Here is a 16,218-nt window from a genome sequence, read left to right as displayed (position 1 = left end):
GAATTATGGAGAGTTGGGAGGGGAATCCAAGAGATAAGGATTCAGTGGCATAGGTTGTCTCTGTGCTCGCTTTCATGGGGGAGATATTTTTCTCTTTTATGCTTTGACAGTGGCTGATTATATAGGATTCCAAACAACCTCTCCTCTTTCAATGTATTTCTGTGTGAAGAACACCTGACCTGTAGTTCGCTGAGTACCAGGTGCAGATCTGATTACCTTCAGGTGTCCTAATGCTATTTGTACACAAGTATTTTCCTTCCTTCCTGTCCTTTGTGTCTTATTTTTTTTTATACTTGAAAACTTGGGGATTTTTATTTCTTTTAAACAAACAGTATACACTTATTAAGCAGAGAAATGCATCCGCAGATGAATCATGATCACATATTTCCACATCAGATGTTAGCTTTCAGCCATGAACTCTAAATCTCTATCGTCGAGTGGCAGCAGGTAAAGGTTTTAAACTCTTCTCAGCAGATGGGATAAGTCTTGTCAGTTATTAAACTGCCACTAGCTATTTTTAGTTTCTTATTTTTTTCAGTACTTTTTTTTTCTTGGTTATATTATATGCCATGATTTACAAGATTTTTTTTTTTCTGTTTTAGAAGCAGCAATAGAAATTTCTAGCAACTGTTGACTTGATTTTTTCATCATTTTGCTTTCTGTTCTGTGCTGTCTATGCAGCAGGGCTTTGAGAAAACAAAGCTGGGAAAAAAAAAAGAAAACAAAGCTGGGGTACGTTGTTAATAATTCTTACTCCAAAGTGTGAGTATGAGTGCCTTTCCTAACTTTGGTCTTGACTGATGCATACCTTCCACTTTAAATCCAAATGTAGTGACAAGGAACCTCAACAACTTGTACAATGAGTGACCTTGTCAGAAATGAGAACTCATGTCTTTTCCACTGACCTGCTCTGGTGGAGTGATTCAAAGATGGGTACAGCCTGGGGCGCCTGGGTGCCTCACTGCTTGAGCACCTGCCTTTGGCTCAGGTCATGATTCTGGGGTCCCAGGATCGAGTCCTGCATCGGGCTCCCCATGGGGAGCCTACTTCTCCCTCTGCCTATGTCTCTGTCTCTCTCTCTGGGTCTATCATGAATAAATAAATAAAACCTTTAAAAAAAATGATGGGTACAGCCTGAGGTTGTCAATATCAGAAGTAACTGCCTCTCCAGGAGAGAGATTAGGAATGAGTCGAGGCTGCCGCTTTTAAGTCAAAGACCTTAGAAACAGCAACTCTGGTGAAGAAAATTGAAATAGAAACCAGGGAAGTCATGTTAGGAAATACAATAGGAGTCAGGTTGGTGAATTTACAAAAAGCACGTAAGCATACCTGATGGAAAAGCATGGGCTCAGGCACAGGCACAAACGCTTGGATACTGCCTCTATGTCTTCTTTTTTATCTGCCCTTAATTTAGAGGGAAGTATTTGTTTTTCTCCCCAAAGATCATGACAGAAATAACCAAAACTCCCAACCCCACTTTAATGCACAAAGTGTGACACCAGTTTATCGAAATGGACTGCAAGCAAACCATGGGTGAAGATGAGGAAGACGCCTGCTCAGTTCTTTTTGTTGAACTGACCCTTGGCCCTGCACGTGGTGAAGTCAGTGCTCATGCCTGTTAATTCACAACTTACTTCTGCTCTTGTACTTTTAAAATGTGTAAGGGTTCTGGAGCAGAAAGGAAGTAGATAGCAGCAACACGTGAGGAGAAAGTTCCTAGAATGGTCACGAGAAGGAATTGAATAGTCTGGATTGTTGCCTGGGCAATTGAGTTTCTTTTTCTTTTCTTTTTTTTTAGAGAAGGACTTAGTTATGGCTAAATTTAATTAAAAAAATTCTGACTCTAACTTCAGCAGGAGACAGTATGGTTCACTGGAAATAATTCTGGCTTTCAAATCATAGTCTTGGGTTAAGAGACTGGATCCATTGCTTACTTAATGAGGAACCCTATGAACTTGTGTCTCAATCTCTAAATTAATGCTAATCCTGCAATGCTATTGTAAACATTAATGAGATAATGATGCAGAGTTCCTAACGCTGAACCTCTTACAAAGTAAGTACTACTAATTTATCCTAATAAACATAAACTTATAGGAAGCAATTTTGGTCATCCTGCTGAGTGGTATGACTGGTTGAAACATATATTTGGTGCCTGTTTGAATGAGCCTGTAGACTCAAATGACAACCAACTGGTGAGATGATTATATTAACAAATTATCACATCCTAAAATATCTTAAAATAATTAAGTCTGTGTAGAAGTAGATACACCCTAAGTCAAGGACGTGACAGTATAAAAACTAAAGCACAATAATTGATTATATTTTTGTTAAAATATATAGGTGTTCTTCATTTACCTATGTTGTGAGCTAATGGCATAATTTACGATATTGTCCTCTAAAGATAACCCTCTGGATGGCCATTATGCTTTTTAAAAGCCACCTATTACATGAGTTGCCCAAAGCTGACCCAATTGACCTGGGAGAAGGACTGAGAGAAACTTGTGGTCAAGAATTATGAAGTAAAATCTTATTGAGATGTATTTCCAGGAAAGGATCAATTGAAGCCACTGAGTAGAAAAGTCAGCCTTGCCTAATTCAGTTAAAACAGAAACAAACAAATGTGCAAAAAATAAAAAGGGTGGGGGGTTTATTCAACCACTGTGATAGACCTATGGACCTAATATAATTTATAAAGTGGGTGAGACTGTTAAGTACTTAAGATATTTTTTTGGCTTTTCCCACCTCTTTCATCATTTAAGACACACACTAGGCACCAAATATGACATGGTCCATCCTTGCCTGAATAATTCATAATTCTGTTCCTTTCCTTAGGGTTCTTCTACACACAACCATGTAAAAAGTGTGCTCTCAAGCCACCTTCCAGTACCTTCCACCAATACCTTGCCCACATTCCATCCTGGACATTTTCTTATATCAATTAAAACATTCCTTTTTGTGTGTCTCATTTGCTTTCTGCTTTCTGTCATGGACTCAAGCAAATATAGATAAACAACCTACTAGTTTATCAAATGGATAAATTAAGGGATTGAAAGCTGATAACCAGATTCTCTATCATTGACTTGGAAGGGATTTTATTTTGATAAAAAAGTGACACACACACACACACACACACACACACTAATCCAAAGGAGTAAATATTAATGGTGCTGTGATAGGATATTAAGGAATATATTTTGAGCAAGTGGGTGTTTCTAGAACCCTTCAAAAATACTTTTATATTTTATCTCTATATTAAGCTATCTCTGGTTATCACGTGTACAGAAAGAGATCAAATTTGATGATAAAAGGTACCAATTTAAAGGAAAACCTGAGACAAAAATAATGGCCTCAGGTTGTAATATATAACATCCGTCTTGCGATATTCACAAAAGAAGTCGAACTTGTTAACCCCTCAAACATTATAAAAGTACACAATATTAGCAATAGGAGCACAAAATATAATAACTTTAAAAGGAAGTAGTCTTTTGAAACACTGCTCTGCAGATGAAAAGCAAGTAGACTTTCTCTTTATTACAATCACATACTCACCCTCAAACATTTTTCTTTTGAATGGGCAGAAATGAGTTTTCTTTTTTTAAAGAGCAGTATTTCAAACAATGTGTTTTCTTGTGATAAGAGATCTGTTTTAATGTCTTTACAAAAGAGGACCTTCAAAATGGTGTGTTAAAGGGGGAAAACGTTAGGATTACAAAGTTTAAAAGGACCCAAAAGTCTGTAAAACTGCTCCACCCCTTGCCAAGTTCTTTCAGGGAGATGTACTTTTCTCTGGAAGATTTATGTTAGAGACATTCATTAGTTAGCACTGCTTTGCAAAGGGAAAAGAAAAAAAAAAAAGCCAAAACGGACCCCTCTTAAAATTTCCAAAAACCTCAAGCTTCTGCCATTTGTGTTCTAATCATAGGGGGAAATGTCAAATTAATGTATCATCTTCCTAGGAATCATCTCTGTAAAAATATTGCATGAAGAGTAACAGATTATGAAGCCAACTTTACCATACTGTCTTGCTATATTCCTCCTTCTTTAGAGTAAGTGCTTTCTTTTACTTCTTAATTTTACCACATTACCATAGTTTCTGACACAGAATTTAATAAACTCAATATATTTCTTATTTTGCAAAATTGTCTGAAAAATAATTTGGGGTTCCTCTACGACATTCTAGATTTAAATTACAGTGTAATAATTTATGCATGGTGTATGCAGTGACACCTGGCCCTTGGCCTCTTGTCTAACAAAACACTAGACAAGAATTATTACTCTATAATTCACACCCTGTCATGTCTTATTGCTTAATTAAAGCACAACCTTCCTCTACATGACAAGCAATTGGACTGTTAACATTATAGATGATTATCCACTCTAGCATATTTTATTTTTACAACTTACTCTTTTTATGTACATGATGCTCATTTCGGGTACACCTACCTCTGAAAATATGGAAAATCTGTTTCTTTACTTGCTTTCTGGCTACTGTACAAATTGCCACTTGCAAAAACATGAGCAAAATACTGCATGTTAGAAATTAGTAATTTAGGTGGTGAAATAACAGCCCAATATCTATAAAGCAAATTAATGTGTGAATTTGAGGGCCTCTGAGTATAATAGTTTCTTTTCTCTGTTCTATTACTGATCCAGTAAACTAGGGATGATGCTTATGTACTCGTACTTGTAAAACAAACTAAAATAAATGGTAGGATCTATGGAAGGAAACCTTAAAATTCTTCTGAAGAGGGCAGCCCCAGTGGCCCAGTGGTTTAGCACCGCCTTCAGCCTGGAGGAGTGTGATCCTGGAGACCCGGGATCGGGTCTTCTCCCTATGCCTGTGTCTCTGCCTCTCTCTCTCTCTCTCTCTCTCTCTCTCTGTCTGTCATGAATAAATAAATAAAATCTTAAAAACAAAAAAACCCACAAAAACTCTTCTGAAGAACTCAGAGAGAATAAGCTAATGATTATACCTAGCATGCAAATGAATAAGAAAAGTGCAAGACGCAAAGGTATTGATTTTTCTCCAATTTATCTATTAATTTAACTATAATTCAATAAAATTTTAAAAATCAACAATATTTTAATATGACAAAGGGATACAAAAATTTTTAGGCTAAAAACCTGTGTCTAGCTACCATCTAATTTTTTTTGTTTGTTCCTATTTATAGCAAAATTCCCAGAGTGCTTGTAGGGATTACTTTCAGTTTCTCTCCTCCCATTCTCTCAGGCCAACTTCAGTTAGATTTTCTCTCCCACCACACCACCAATGACCCGCCATTGCTAATCCAGTGTGATCTTCATGCTCCTTGATGTGTGGACAGCATCTTACAAATGGCTTCCAGGAAACCATCCTTTTCCGGTTCCCTCCTCCTTCACTGACTACACCTCAGAACTGTGACTTCTAAACATTGGGGTCCCCATGTCTAAGCCTTTGATGCTCCTTTCTGCTTCTACTCACAACTGCTCTCTTGGTGACTTCCTCCAGTCTGGTGACTTAAATACTTTTTTTTTTTACACTGGGAATTTCTAAAGTCCTATTTCTAACCAAGACCGAAAGGACAGATTCTTGTACTCATGCTGTTTTCCTGGCATTTCCAAACTGGACACTTAGTAGACATCTCAAAGTAAACGGATACAAAACAGAACCCCACCAACTTTTTCCTGCTACTCTTCCCCATTTATTCTTCCAGTCACTCAGACCAAACACTCTGGAGGCATCTTGGGCTCTTCCCCACCTCTCATCTCACAGGAACCCATCAGAAAATCCTGTCGGTGTTACCTCCAGAATATATTTGGAATGTAAAACCACATACTGCCACTGCCTCCTCTCTCATCCTGGTTGGAGCCACCACCATCTCTGCCTGGATCCTTGCAATAGTCTCCTAACTAGTGCACCTGCTTCTGTCTTTTCTCCTCTTGCATCTCTTCCCAGCATGGTATCCAAGGCTGTCCTTTTACAACTTACATCTGGCCGTGCCATCTTCCTCCCCAAAAATCCTCTAATATTATTCCACATCCAGAAAACAAATAAGCAACAACAGCACCACACACACACACACACACACACACACACAGAGAACAAAGCAATCCTTTATAACCTTTGCATCTTACATACACTAAGAGCCAAAATCAATTGGTAGCCTCTCGCCCTCTGTGTCTATGATTCTCCAACGTCTTCCTCCCTTGTCTACACTCCTGCTTCCCTGCTATTAGCCCCTTGGTGCCACTTGCCTCCACCAGGTGTGCCTTTTTTTATTAAATATTTTATTTATTTATTCAGAGAGACACAGAGAGAGGCAGAGACACAGGCCGAGGGAGAAGAAGGCTCCCTCCGGGGAGCCTGATGCAGGACTCAATCCCAGGACCCTGGGATCATGAGCTGAACCAAAGGCAGATGCTCAACCTCTGAGCCACCCAGGTGCCCCCACCAGGTGTGTCCTTTCTCAAAGCTTTGCACATGCTCTTCTTTCTGCCTAGAACCCTTTCCAGTTGCTACAAAGGCCTTTCCCTCATCTTCAAATCTTTGCTCAAATAGCACTTCCTCAAAAAAACCCTTCCTTATTTACAAAGGCATTTCCAAGCATGCTTCTACTTTATTTTTTTCAATAGTATTTATCACTATTTCTCTGTATCTGTTTTTCTTTCACACACACACTTATTTATTGTGTTTATAGTCTGTTTTTCCATACAAGAATGCATGACCTACAAGGGCCAGGATTTTTTCTTTTTTCTAATCTGTTTTGCTTACCGTCAGACTAAAACTAAAACTAGTGCTTGGTACATAAAAATCCATGAATAAAAAAGCTAGTTGAGTGGATGCATAAGTGATATGTAGATAATTAAAGATGCATTTCTATGGAATAAATATTAAGAAATTAGTAAATATTTTAGAGGGCAGAGACTTTTATAAATGTCTGCATTTTTCTCTATCATTTCTGTTATTTAAAATTATAACAAAAACTATATCGGCACTGATATTCCAGGATATTATAGCAGATTTGTTGACTTTTTTATTATTCTTTTTTAAAAAGTAACACATTTTATTTTAAATAAATTCACAACATCTTCAAAACGGTTATTATAGTTACGAGCAAGCAGTTCACCCAGAGACCAAACAGTGGTAGTATAATGAGCTGTCCAGCTAACTGAATAGTCCCACATCTAAAGAATTACATGAATTCTAAAGGAGGAAAGAGTCTACGAAGCCTATCAACTGACCAAAGCAATAAGCACAGGGTAAGTGTTCTGTTTGGAAGACAAAAGAAGAGTTTACTGAGGTTTTATTTTACTGTATATAGTACAGTAGTAGAGGGTAATCAGCACGTCTCTTGGTATGTCTGTTGATGTGTCCCATAATAATAGTATGATTCTGATGCAATATAGCAACTGGAAACTTGGACCTGATAGTCCGTGTTCGGAAACAGAATAGAGTAAGAGCTGATTTTATTAGCTTGAGTGATAGGCTATTATATTAATGGTTCCATTCGAGGCAGGGTGGCCCTGGCTCATCGCAGTGCTGACTGTGCTCATTTCGTAATGACTTATGGTTTTCTGTCGGGCATCAGCAGTCTGATCACCCAACATACATGAAGAAAGACGTTGTTACTAATTCAGGCACATTCTACCAATTGAAATCCAAAGGTATTGCTCATATAGTATTATTCAAGTATGTTGAGGTTTTTGTTAACTCATTTAACTCACATTAAAAATATGTGAATTCAAGTTTTTGAACTATCTGCCAACAGATGAACATATGGTTACTTTTTCTACTAATAAATATTTCTACAGATATGAGACTAATGAAGTGCACAGTGATACTGCCTTTTCATGATTATTGAATACATAATTTTCAAGAGATATGAATAGATTTAGGTCATTTCAAGCCCAGCTTCATAGAAAACCACCTCACGGACCGCACCTTGCTTAGCACATAGCATATAATGAAAGAACGTGACATAAACACATAATTACAGAAAATCGAATTAAATGTGTAGATTTTTGGAGGGAGATACTTCACGCTCATTACACCTAAATAATTTTTTAAGGAGAAAATGTCATGTTACTTGTATTTCAATGGTCTTGATGTCTCATATTTGGGTCCTGCTAGCCACCAAATAATAAAAGGATCTTATGGTCAAGAAGCTGTTCCATTTTTATTTCATTTCAGTCCTAGCGAGATAGTCTTGATGTTAAAAGCATTTTATATATATATTTTTTATGAGATTATAAGCTCAGGATTTTCTGATCTCTCTCTATTTTTCTCCACTTCAGGTTTTCTCCCAGGTAATAATATAGCTATTTGATAGAAATGTAGCCATCTTATGATTTTCTTTTTAAGTGGGGCTCCACATTTTTCACAATTTGAAACAGTAGGCACAGCAAAGTGCACTGGAGTGGAAAGAGAGAAAGTATGGGAGCAACATGTTCTCCTGAATGTCTCAGGAACCCAAAGTCTTAAAAGAATTCTTTTTGATTTTTGGTACCGGACATGATAGTCTCCCTAAATATTTTTTGAAACCAGTCTTGTTTCCTTTTATTACTTATTTTCTCTACTTTCTGCCATTACCGATTTTGGGGGTATGTTTAGGTTTGGTACTTTATTTATTATTTCTAAAACTGACTTCGGTGTTTCTATTGTTTGGATTTTCTCTCCCCTTTGTTCTTACTGTTTGCTTTTCCACTTCTACTCATTTTGAAGTATCTACTTCATGCTTAATAATTTCTTAATCTAGTTTTTTGTGGTCTTCATGTTTTCACTTTCGCCATTTAAAACTTTACACAGTAGAACTCAGGCCCTCCCTATTTATATTTTGTCTGAACAATACATATATTTTACTTACAAATTTTAAGTAATTCAGTATCCTAAATTTCCTATATTATCCATATTGCTCTTGAAAATTATTTCAATGGTGGGCTTTTCATAATTGTTGAGACAGTCTTAAAAATTTGTGAATAAAAATTTAAGATATAAATGGAGACAATTAATATGGCATAATTGTCTTCATTTTTATCAGAGAGTTCTGTCTCTGAATTTTATTTTAGACTAATAAGCCATCTAGGTTATACCAAGTGGTTTATTAGATTTTATGAAAGTCAGAGCCTCAGAATACCTATAATAGCATAAATGAAATGGATGAACTGAAAACATCAGGATAAAATAAACATAAAAGAAACATTTCAATATGGTCTTTGGTGAGGCTGGGGATTAGGTGTGCTTACAATTAGGTACATTTCTGAAAACCAAACTCAAGGACTAAGATTGGGTTTGATTTCAAACAATCCCTCCATAGCATATGCATTGGTTGCTATGCAACACAATTTAATATCAACAAATGATGCCAAGTGATTTTTGCATACTGTAATTGGCTTGCAAGTTTTGCTGCTTGAAAATTGCAAAGAGAACATGGTTATTTAAATTTAAATGGCTATGTTAAAAATGCTAATTTTCATAATTAAAAAAAATCCACTACAACACAAAACCTACATCTTAAAACTGAAGAAAAGAACTGCCTTCTGTGATAATAAATGTGCAACAGTCTGGAAAGTTTCTCTTCAACCCTTTGGGAAAGCATAGAACATATTGAAATAACTTTTTATGCTGGTCTACTCACCTAGCTTCTCTGATGAGTTGGCTGTGGAAAGCCTGTATAGAGGCAGAGCTCAATTAGTGTAATTTATGTATCCTTGGACGTCAATCATTCCTGTTGAGAGGTGGGACTCGTAAGCTCTCAGTGCATTAATTAAGAGCTCATCTCAACAGAGCCATCTTTCTACCTAAGGACCAAAAAGAAAGTTTTAATTAGATTTTTAAAAGCAAGTATGTCATATATGAAAGCAAGTATAGTACTTTAGTTGGTATGCGAAGCAACAACTGGAAGGGGATATTCCAAACAATACAAAGGGCACAGGTGTTCAATCATCTGCCATCTTACCAGTAAAAGGGGGGAGGGGGAAGCAACCATGTCAAACCTTGGTTTCAGCCCTTGGAAATCACTTCACAGAAATAACTAAAGTTTTGACTGTGTGGTTTCATTGCCAACATAATTATTGGACCCCTGTCTAATTATTGATGCAGAGCTGATGCTGATCAAGTGGAATTACAACGTTGAGGACAGACAGTGTTTTTTTCTCTGATGGCTGGCTTTTTGTTCCAGGCGAGCTTCGGACTGAATATGCAGTGGGCAATACAATGCAAGTTCAGCAAAACGGAGTGAGGAAACTTGCACAACACATCAATTTCATTGGTTCGGTGATGGAGTGAGCGTGCCGTTGTTTGCTAACCTAAAAATGTAGGGACTCCAGAGAGGTAGAAAACTAGCAGGGCTCACTGGTGTCAGCTGCTTGAGAGAGGCCGTTCTCCTGGAATGGCTTGTGTGAGGCCATCAAGCATACTTGGTAGGGCTCACTTGGGAAATAATAGATACATTATTGATTAAAATATTTATAAATTAAGGGAGGGAAACAAATTTTAAAAGCTAGTTCGGATTCTAGAAGGGAATTATATATCTACTAATAGCTATTAACCCCTCCCTCTTCATAATTAAGGTGGGGAGGTCAGGATGCATGCTTGGGAGAATAAAACCAACTGAGTTTGCCAATGTCAAGAAAAAAATCAAATAGAACAAAAGGGAAAAAAATATGGGTCAATAGACACACTGTCATAAGTCACAGATATAATGAATAAATTACCCAAAGCAGAACATTCCAAAAAATCAGTCCCAGAAAAAGTAGGGATGCAAATTTTGTGCTTTCAGCAAGGTTATAGATGATGGAGAAACAGAAGTCCAAGCACAAGGAGAATAAAATAAATGATGTAATAATTATAAGGGGGTTTCTAACAGGGACGATTAGTGCAAGGGGAAGGTGGCTCAGAACACAAGGGACGCTCTGCTCCCTGCCTCAACAGAACAGAACGTGTGTTCCAGTGTTCACATTGCTATTATATTTCACTTTGGTTTTCCGAGGGAGGGTGTTTAGAAAATCCAGTTAACGTATATGCTATAAATTTACCACCTAACTAGCATACTTGACACAAACTGAATAACTGCAACAAACCTGACAAAGGAAACTATAGATTTTTATAGGCAGATGGTTTGTGCAGTATGTTTCTAAATGATAGTATATAAGGAAAACATTACTATATAGACCATTTGTCAAAAGAATAAAGCTGGAAAATTGTAACTCATCATTTATGTTAATGTTCATAAAGATATTTTATAATCCTTTCTCTACTCTTTCCCCTCACATATTTTCCCAGCTATTTTGCCTCATTTATTGTGCTGTATAATGTTTATTGCACAATACATAGAGTAGTACTCCCCAGATACAAGTTGGCAACTCCGCTGGTTACACCAATCTTGTGTGCCTGAAAAATTTATGTAATACAACATCCCGCGTTTGAGTACCATTTCTGTGTCCTTCATTGCATCTTTTTATTTGCATTTAAGCCAGGGTATATTACTAAGCTAAATCACCTCTTTATTCCACTAAAGGATGTCTAAATGGTAATATTAAATTAAAACACAGTTTTGTGTTTTATGACTGTGTGCAATTTGGGTACCTCAAGATTCTGTTTCCCAGACAATGTTTAAGTTGTCTTTATGATGGACGAAGGACAGGACAATGTTAAAATTAATGAATGCTTAGTACAACTTTTTTCAAAGAAGAAATACATCATGACGCACTTTTCCATCAGGTGTTAGCTTTTTATGCTACCCTCCCCCTCCAATTAGTTACAATTAGTTTTCTAATCTGGAAGGACCTTTTAGCAAACCTGACCATAGCGCCTTTGTTATACATTCCCTGTCAGTTACTATGGACTGTGTTTCTTAGGAGCATGGCAGACGGAATGGATGTCAGTGTAGGTAGTAAATTTGCATGCTTTTAGCCAAAGATATGACTTTTCTTACTACTTAATTTGCAGCTTCAAAATAACCCAACTGTATGTTGCTAGAGGTAGAAGCAAGCCTTTTCCTAAATGAAATTTCCTTGTTTTTCTCTAAAACCCTTTCTCTACTTAATGGCACCGTTTAAATTGGCTAAAGGCGAAGGCCAACTCACATTATAACTGGAACAATGGATCCATACTAGGCTTTGTGATTTGCTCTGAAATTGCTTGTTAGGATGCCATGCTATTCCAAGGAAGGAACTTTTGGTTCATGCTTGGAGAATGGTCTTCCTGATGGAAGACCTGGGTTTATCTTCTGCTCTACCCTATCTAAGAAATGACATCATATTTCAGAGATTCTAAATTTGTGACCCCATCAGGTCATTGCCCAAGACTCTTATCTCCTCAGAAAATGATTCTGCGTTACTAGCTACACACTTATAATCTTTTCCTTTTTTAGTGGCCACCATGACAGCTGCAGGACAAGAAAATAGATGGCCTTGTCTTTTCTCCAAGGGTTCTGGTGAGCCTCCTCTATTTCCTGGCATTCTGACAGGGGTCATTGATATGTATAATTTGATGAACTGGATGTTGATTAAAAAAAAAAAAAAAAAAGTAGGCCCTGGCAGTGACATCACGAAGACTCAATTTATTTCAATTTAAATTTTAATTCATTTGCTATTTAAGAATAGCATAGTTGGAGTTGGTATTATTGTGTTGTTAACTGTATTTGAGTGAATACAGCCACATGAAGCTATGTGGTTCAGAAAACAAAGACTTAGAGTACATTTTACTTATAGAATAATTTTTACCAGGTGGGCCAGTAATTTCTTTTGAACATTTGGCTAATTCATTCAGTGAAATCAGTCAAGCTAGTATATATTAATTTGCCACATTTTGTATCCTCGTGGGACTTGTATCCAAAGGCAAACTATAATGAAGCTGTTGATAAAAATAACCCAGTTCTATGTTGTCTTATCACTGGTGATTAAGTGTGAAAGAACAGGTTGATTGTCTGACCTCCTCTACTCATTTTGAGAAGTTATATTGGAATAGAAATTCATTTTTAGGACATATCTTGCGAAAAAAATATGGACATTAAAATAGAACACTGGATTCAAGAACACGTGTATCATTAAATATAAACTGGGACTTCCAGCAGCCTTTAAAGGACAAAACCACCAACTCTGAGTTTATTTTATAATTCAGATTGGCAATTATGAAATGCATTGTCAGAGATTTTTATATTTAACGAGATTCCATAGGAAAAACTTTGCAGATACTGATTCAACCTAGGAATGCGAAGGAAAGACAAAGCAAGTCTAAGTGTCTTAGAATGTGTAGGTTTGGAGAATGAGACTGGGCTAGTGCTCTGCAAAATCTACTTGTTTAGATAGATTTTTCCCTAAGCCATAGAGAGATGTTTGAGTGGGTTATCAGTCTTTTATCTTTGACATTTTATTATTTAGTTTTAATGCTAAAATATTTTATTGTACATGAGCCTAGAGGTTTTCTACTTTGATATGTTTATAAGACAGAATAATAAATAAATGATGATTTAGTCCAGTATTGATGTCAGGATTGTAGTAAGCTACATATTTTTTGAATCTTTTCCCAATTGTGACTTAGGAAAATTAGTTTCTAGTTACTTTTTTGACATCTAAATTATTAGGGAGAGAAGAGTCCCCTCCAACAGTTTTATGGGCTTTAGGTTATGTAAGTAACTCCTACTAAAATGTATTTGTACTGAATGTCTCAAGTACCAAATTATGTTCTTGTAACTCTTCTACAAGTTTAATAATAAAAGGGGGCAGTGATTAATGAAGTTTATTAAGAATATATTTGAATATGATCTTGGAATTAAAGATCAGTCTCTCATAATGAAAAGTTTGGCAGTTAGTGAAACTATTCACTCTACAGGTGAAACCACAGTGGTGAAAACCAGTAAGGTAAGTCCATATTCATTTATATTCTTAAGCAATATATTTTTTTCATATACTCTCCTTTTTCTGTATTCATGTAGATTGTATAAGTGGGCATATTAGCATATGCTACCCATACCTGTTAATTGCATTTTTATTAATGTAAGTGATTTTATTATAAAGAAGACTGAGAGTGGGGAACTTTTTAATATTCAACAAATATCGCCTGTTTCCAAATAAGTTTGTAAATGTCATGACATTTGAAAAACTTCACTCTTTCATCGTGGTATAATTGACAAATAACATTGTATTAGAATCAGGTGAGAACATAATGATTCGGTATTTGTATACAGAAAGCTTCACTTTTATTAGGCCATTTCCTTAAAATCCCTGTAGAAACTATGCACAGGATATTTTTCAAAGAGCTTTGGGTTATTCTATCATCCATTTCGACTATGAATGTGAAGAATTATTTCTCCTGTTTTTTGGAGAAAACCAATAGAGACTTTGTTTTCAGTGATCTAGAAAATCTTGAGATACTTTAGGGTCATATTTAAGTAGTTATGGCTTCGTATAAAAGATGAATCACTTTAAAAACTGGTCTCCTCCAGTCAATATCATCCAAACAGGAAGTCTTCAATATATCTGTTTGCATGCATATGTTTAATGTCAGGTAAAAACCTTCAACATCTCCCTTTGTCCAATAAGTGTGCAAGTGGTGATGATGTGGGGTGTAAATGATACTTTCACTGGTTCATTCACAACGTATATTTCTAGAATGAATTTTTATTTATCCCCCAAGTAAGTGCCCAGCACTCTTCTATGTTCTGAGAAGTAATGAGTAAAACAGATGAAGACCCTGCCCTCACTGAGCTTCTATTCCGGTAGATGTACAGATGTTCCCTGAGACCTAGATATATTTACCCAGTCTCCTCTTCTATCTATTTTATGTGCTATGGCATCCTGATGCTCTTATCAATTCAATGATTTTCACTTTCCAAAAACATTTGAAAACATACTTTGTGTTGAATTCTGATTTGCCACCTAAGATGATTGAAAAAGCAATTCTAAATTACTCCTAGGCATTCAGTATAAAAGGAAATTTTCAAAGATACGTTTATGGCTTAATAATTAAATCTGGGTGAATATGCCTGCTGGGAACTTCTGCAATAATAAAATAGAATGGCAGGTTCCAAGCTGCAAACAAAGAACTTTTTCTTTCAAAGATCTGAGTCACAGCATATTAGTATTTAATAGATTTTACATTTTTAAAAATGCATAATGCCAGATTTTCATGGTAAGGAGTCTTGAATTATTATTCAAGTACAATCCAAAAGAGTCTAAAAAAACAAAGAGTGGGAAGAAAATACTCAACAACGTAATTATTTCCAGAGACTCTCAGTGGCTGAAACAGTCTGATATGATTGCTCTGATCTCAATTCTAGCGCCTCCCCCTTCCTTACTCCTCTGCCCCATAAGATACTCAGAGTATCAGTCTTTTTTTCTGCCATTTACAAACTAGTGCAGATCTGGTTAAAATGTCTAAATAACTACACGTGATGCCCACAAAAGGAAATGGCCATCTGGCAACAGCATTGATTTTGACCCAAGGACCTCAGAGTGCTCAAGTTTTATGAAAAGCTAAAAAGGAAACCATAAAAGGATGCATGAATTAGCAACTTCTCTTGAGGCTTAGTGAATTCAGTCACCCTTTTCTGATAAAAACAGAAAAATGACACTCGTCAATAGTGATAAGCAACAGCTGGGGTTATAAAGATATGTAACCTTTCCAAGGGTTTCAAAGATATGCCTAAATTACTATAAAGAAGATTCCATAAAATACCTGCATTTTAAGGTCATGTTTTAACATGAACAGATTAGGGAATTAGACTTAATTATACATTTATATCATTTATATCTATCAATACTTATCTCTTTAACCATCTTCAGAAGTCAAAGAAAAATAAAGTTCAACCTTCCCTCCATAGTAATAAGTGTAACTGGAAGAAATTTGCTTCTATAATGATTTTAATTCCAGAGGTCCAAGGACAGAAATGCAGCTCCCAATCATCCTCGGTATTTTCAGGCCATATAAAATCACAACACTTTAGGGTACTCTCAGAACAGTTAGGCGATTCTAATTTGTGTCCACTCTCCTCCTTCATTTCCGTCTCCATAAATAATGGATAAAGCAACAACGGGTCTTGGCTGACTTTTTAATTCTAATATACAAAAATTATCTCCTGGAAATAAATTAACGTCTATACAATAGTCTGCAAATGGTTTGAAAGTAATTTGGTGGTTGGTGGTTCTTAAGATGCTCTATGTGTTCTATTTTATTTTTGAGTCAATTTATCACTACACTTATCTATTCACTTCATCCCCAAGCTCCCATCCTACTCCCAT

The 16,218-nt window shown here is 36.2% G+C and overlaps 1 long non-coding RNA gene across 2 annotated transcripts in view; it reads left to right on the top strand.

Annotated features, from left to right (window-relative positions):
- The window catches only part of LOC144284282 (uncharacterized), a 76,372-nt gene that overhangs the window by 56,958 nt on the left and 3,196 nt on the right, over positions 1 to 16,218 (top strand). For both annotated transcript variants that reach the window (XR_013352640.1, XR_013352639.1), the window contains exons 3-6: positions 3,957 to 4,046; positions 7,088 to 7,239; positions 10,158 to 10,398; positions 12,351 to 12,413. This is a non-coding gene — a long non-coding RNA (uncharacterized LOC144284282). The remainder of the gene's footprint in view (positions 1 to 3,956; positions 4,047 to 7,087; positions 7,240 to 10,157; positions 10,399 to 12,350; positions 12,414 to 16,218) is intronic.

Source organism: Canis aureus, chromosome 15 (genome assembly GCF_053574225.1).
Source record: "Canis aureus isolate CA01 chromosome 15, VMU_Caureus_v.1.0, whole genome shotgun sequence".
In the NCBI taxonomy this organism is placed as follows: domain Eukaryota; kingdom Metazoa; phylum Chordata; class Mammalia; order Carnivora; family Canidae; genus Canis; species Canis aureus.
The sequence above is the reverse complement of the archived record's forward strand: the minus strand, read 5'-3'. Positions and strand labels throughout refer to the sequence as shown.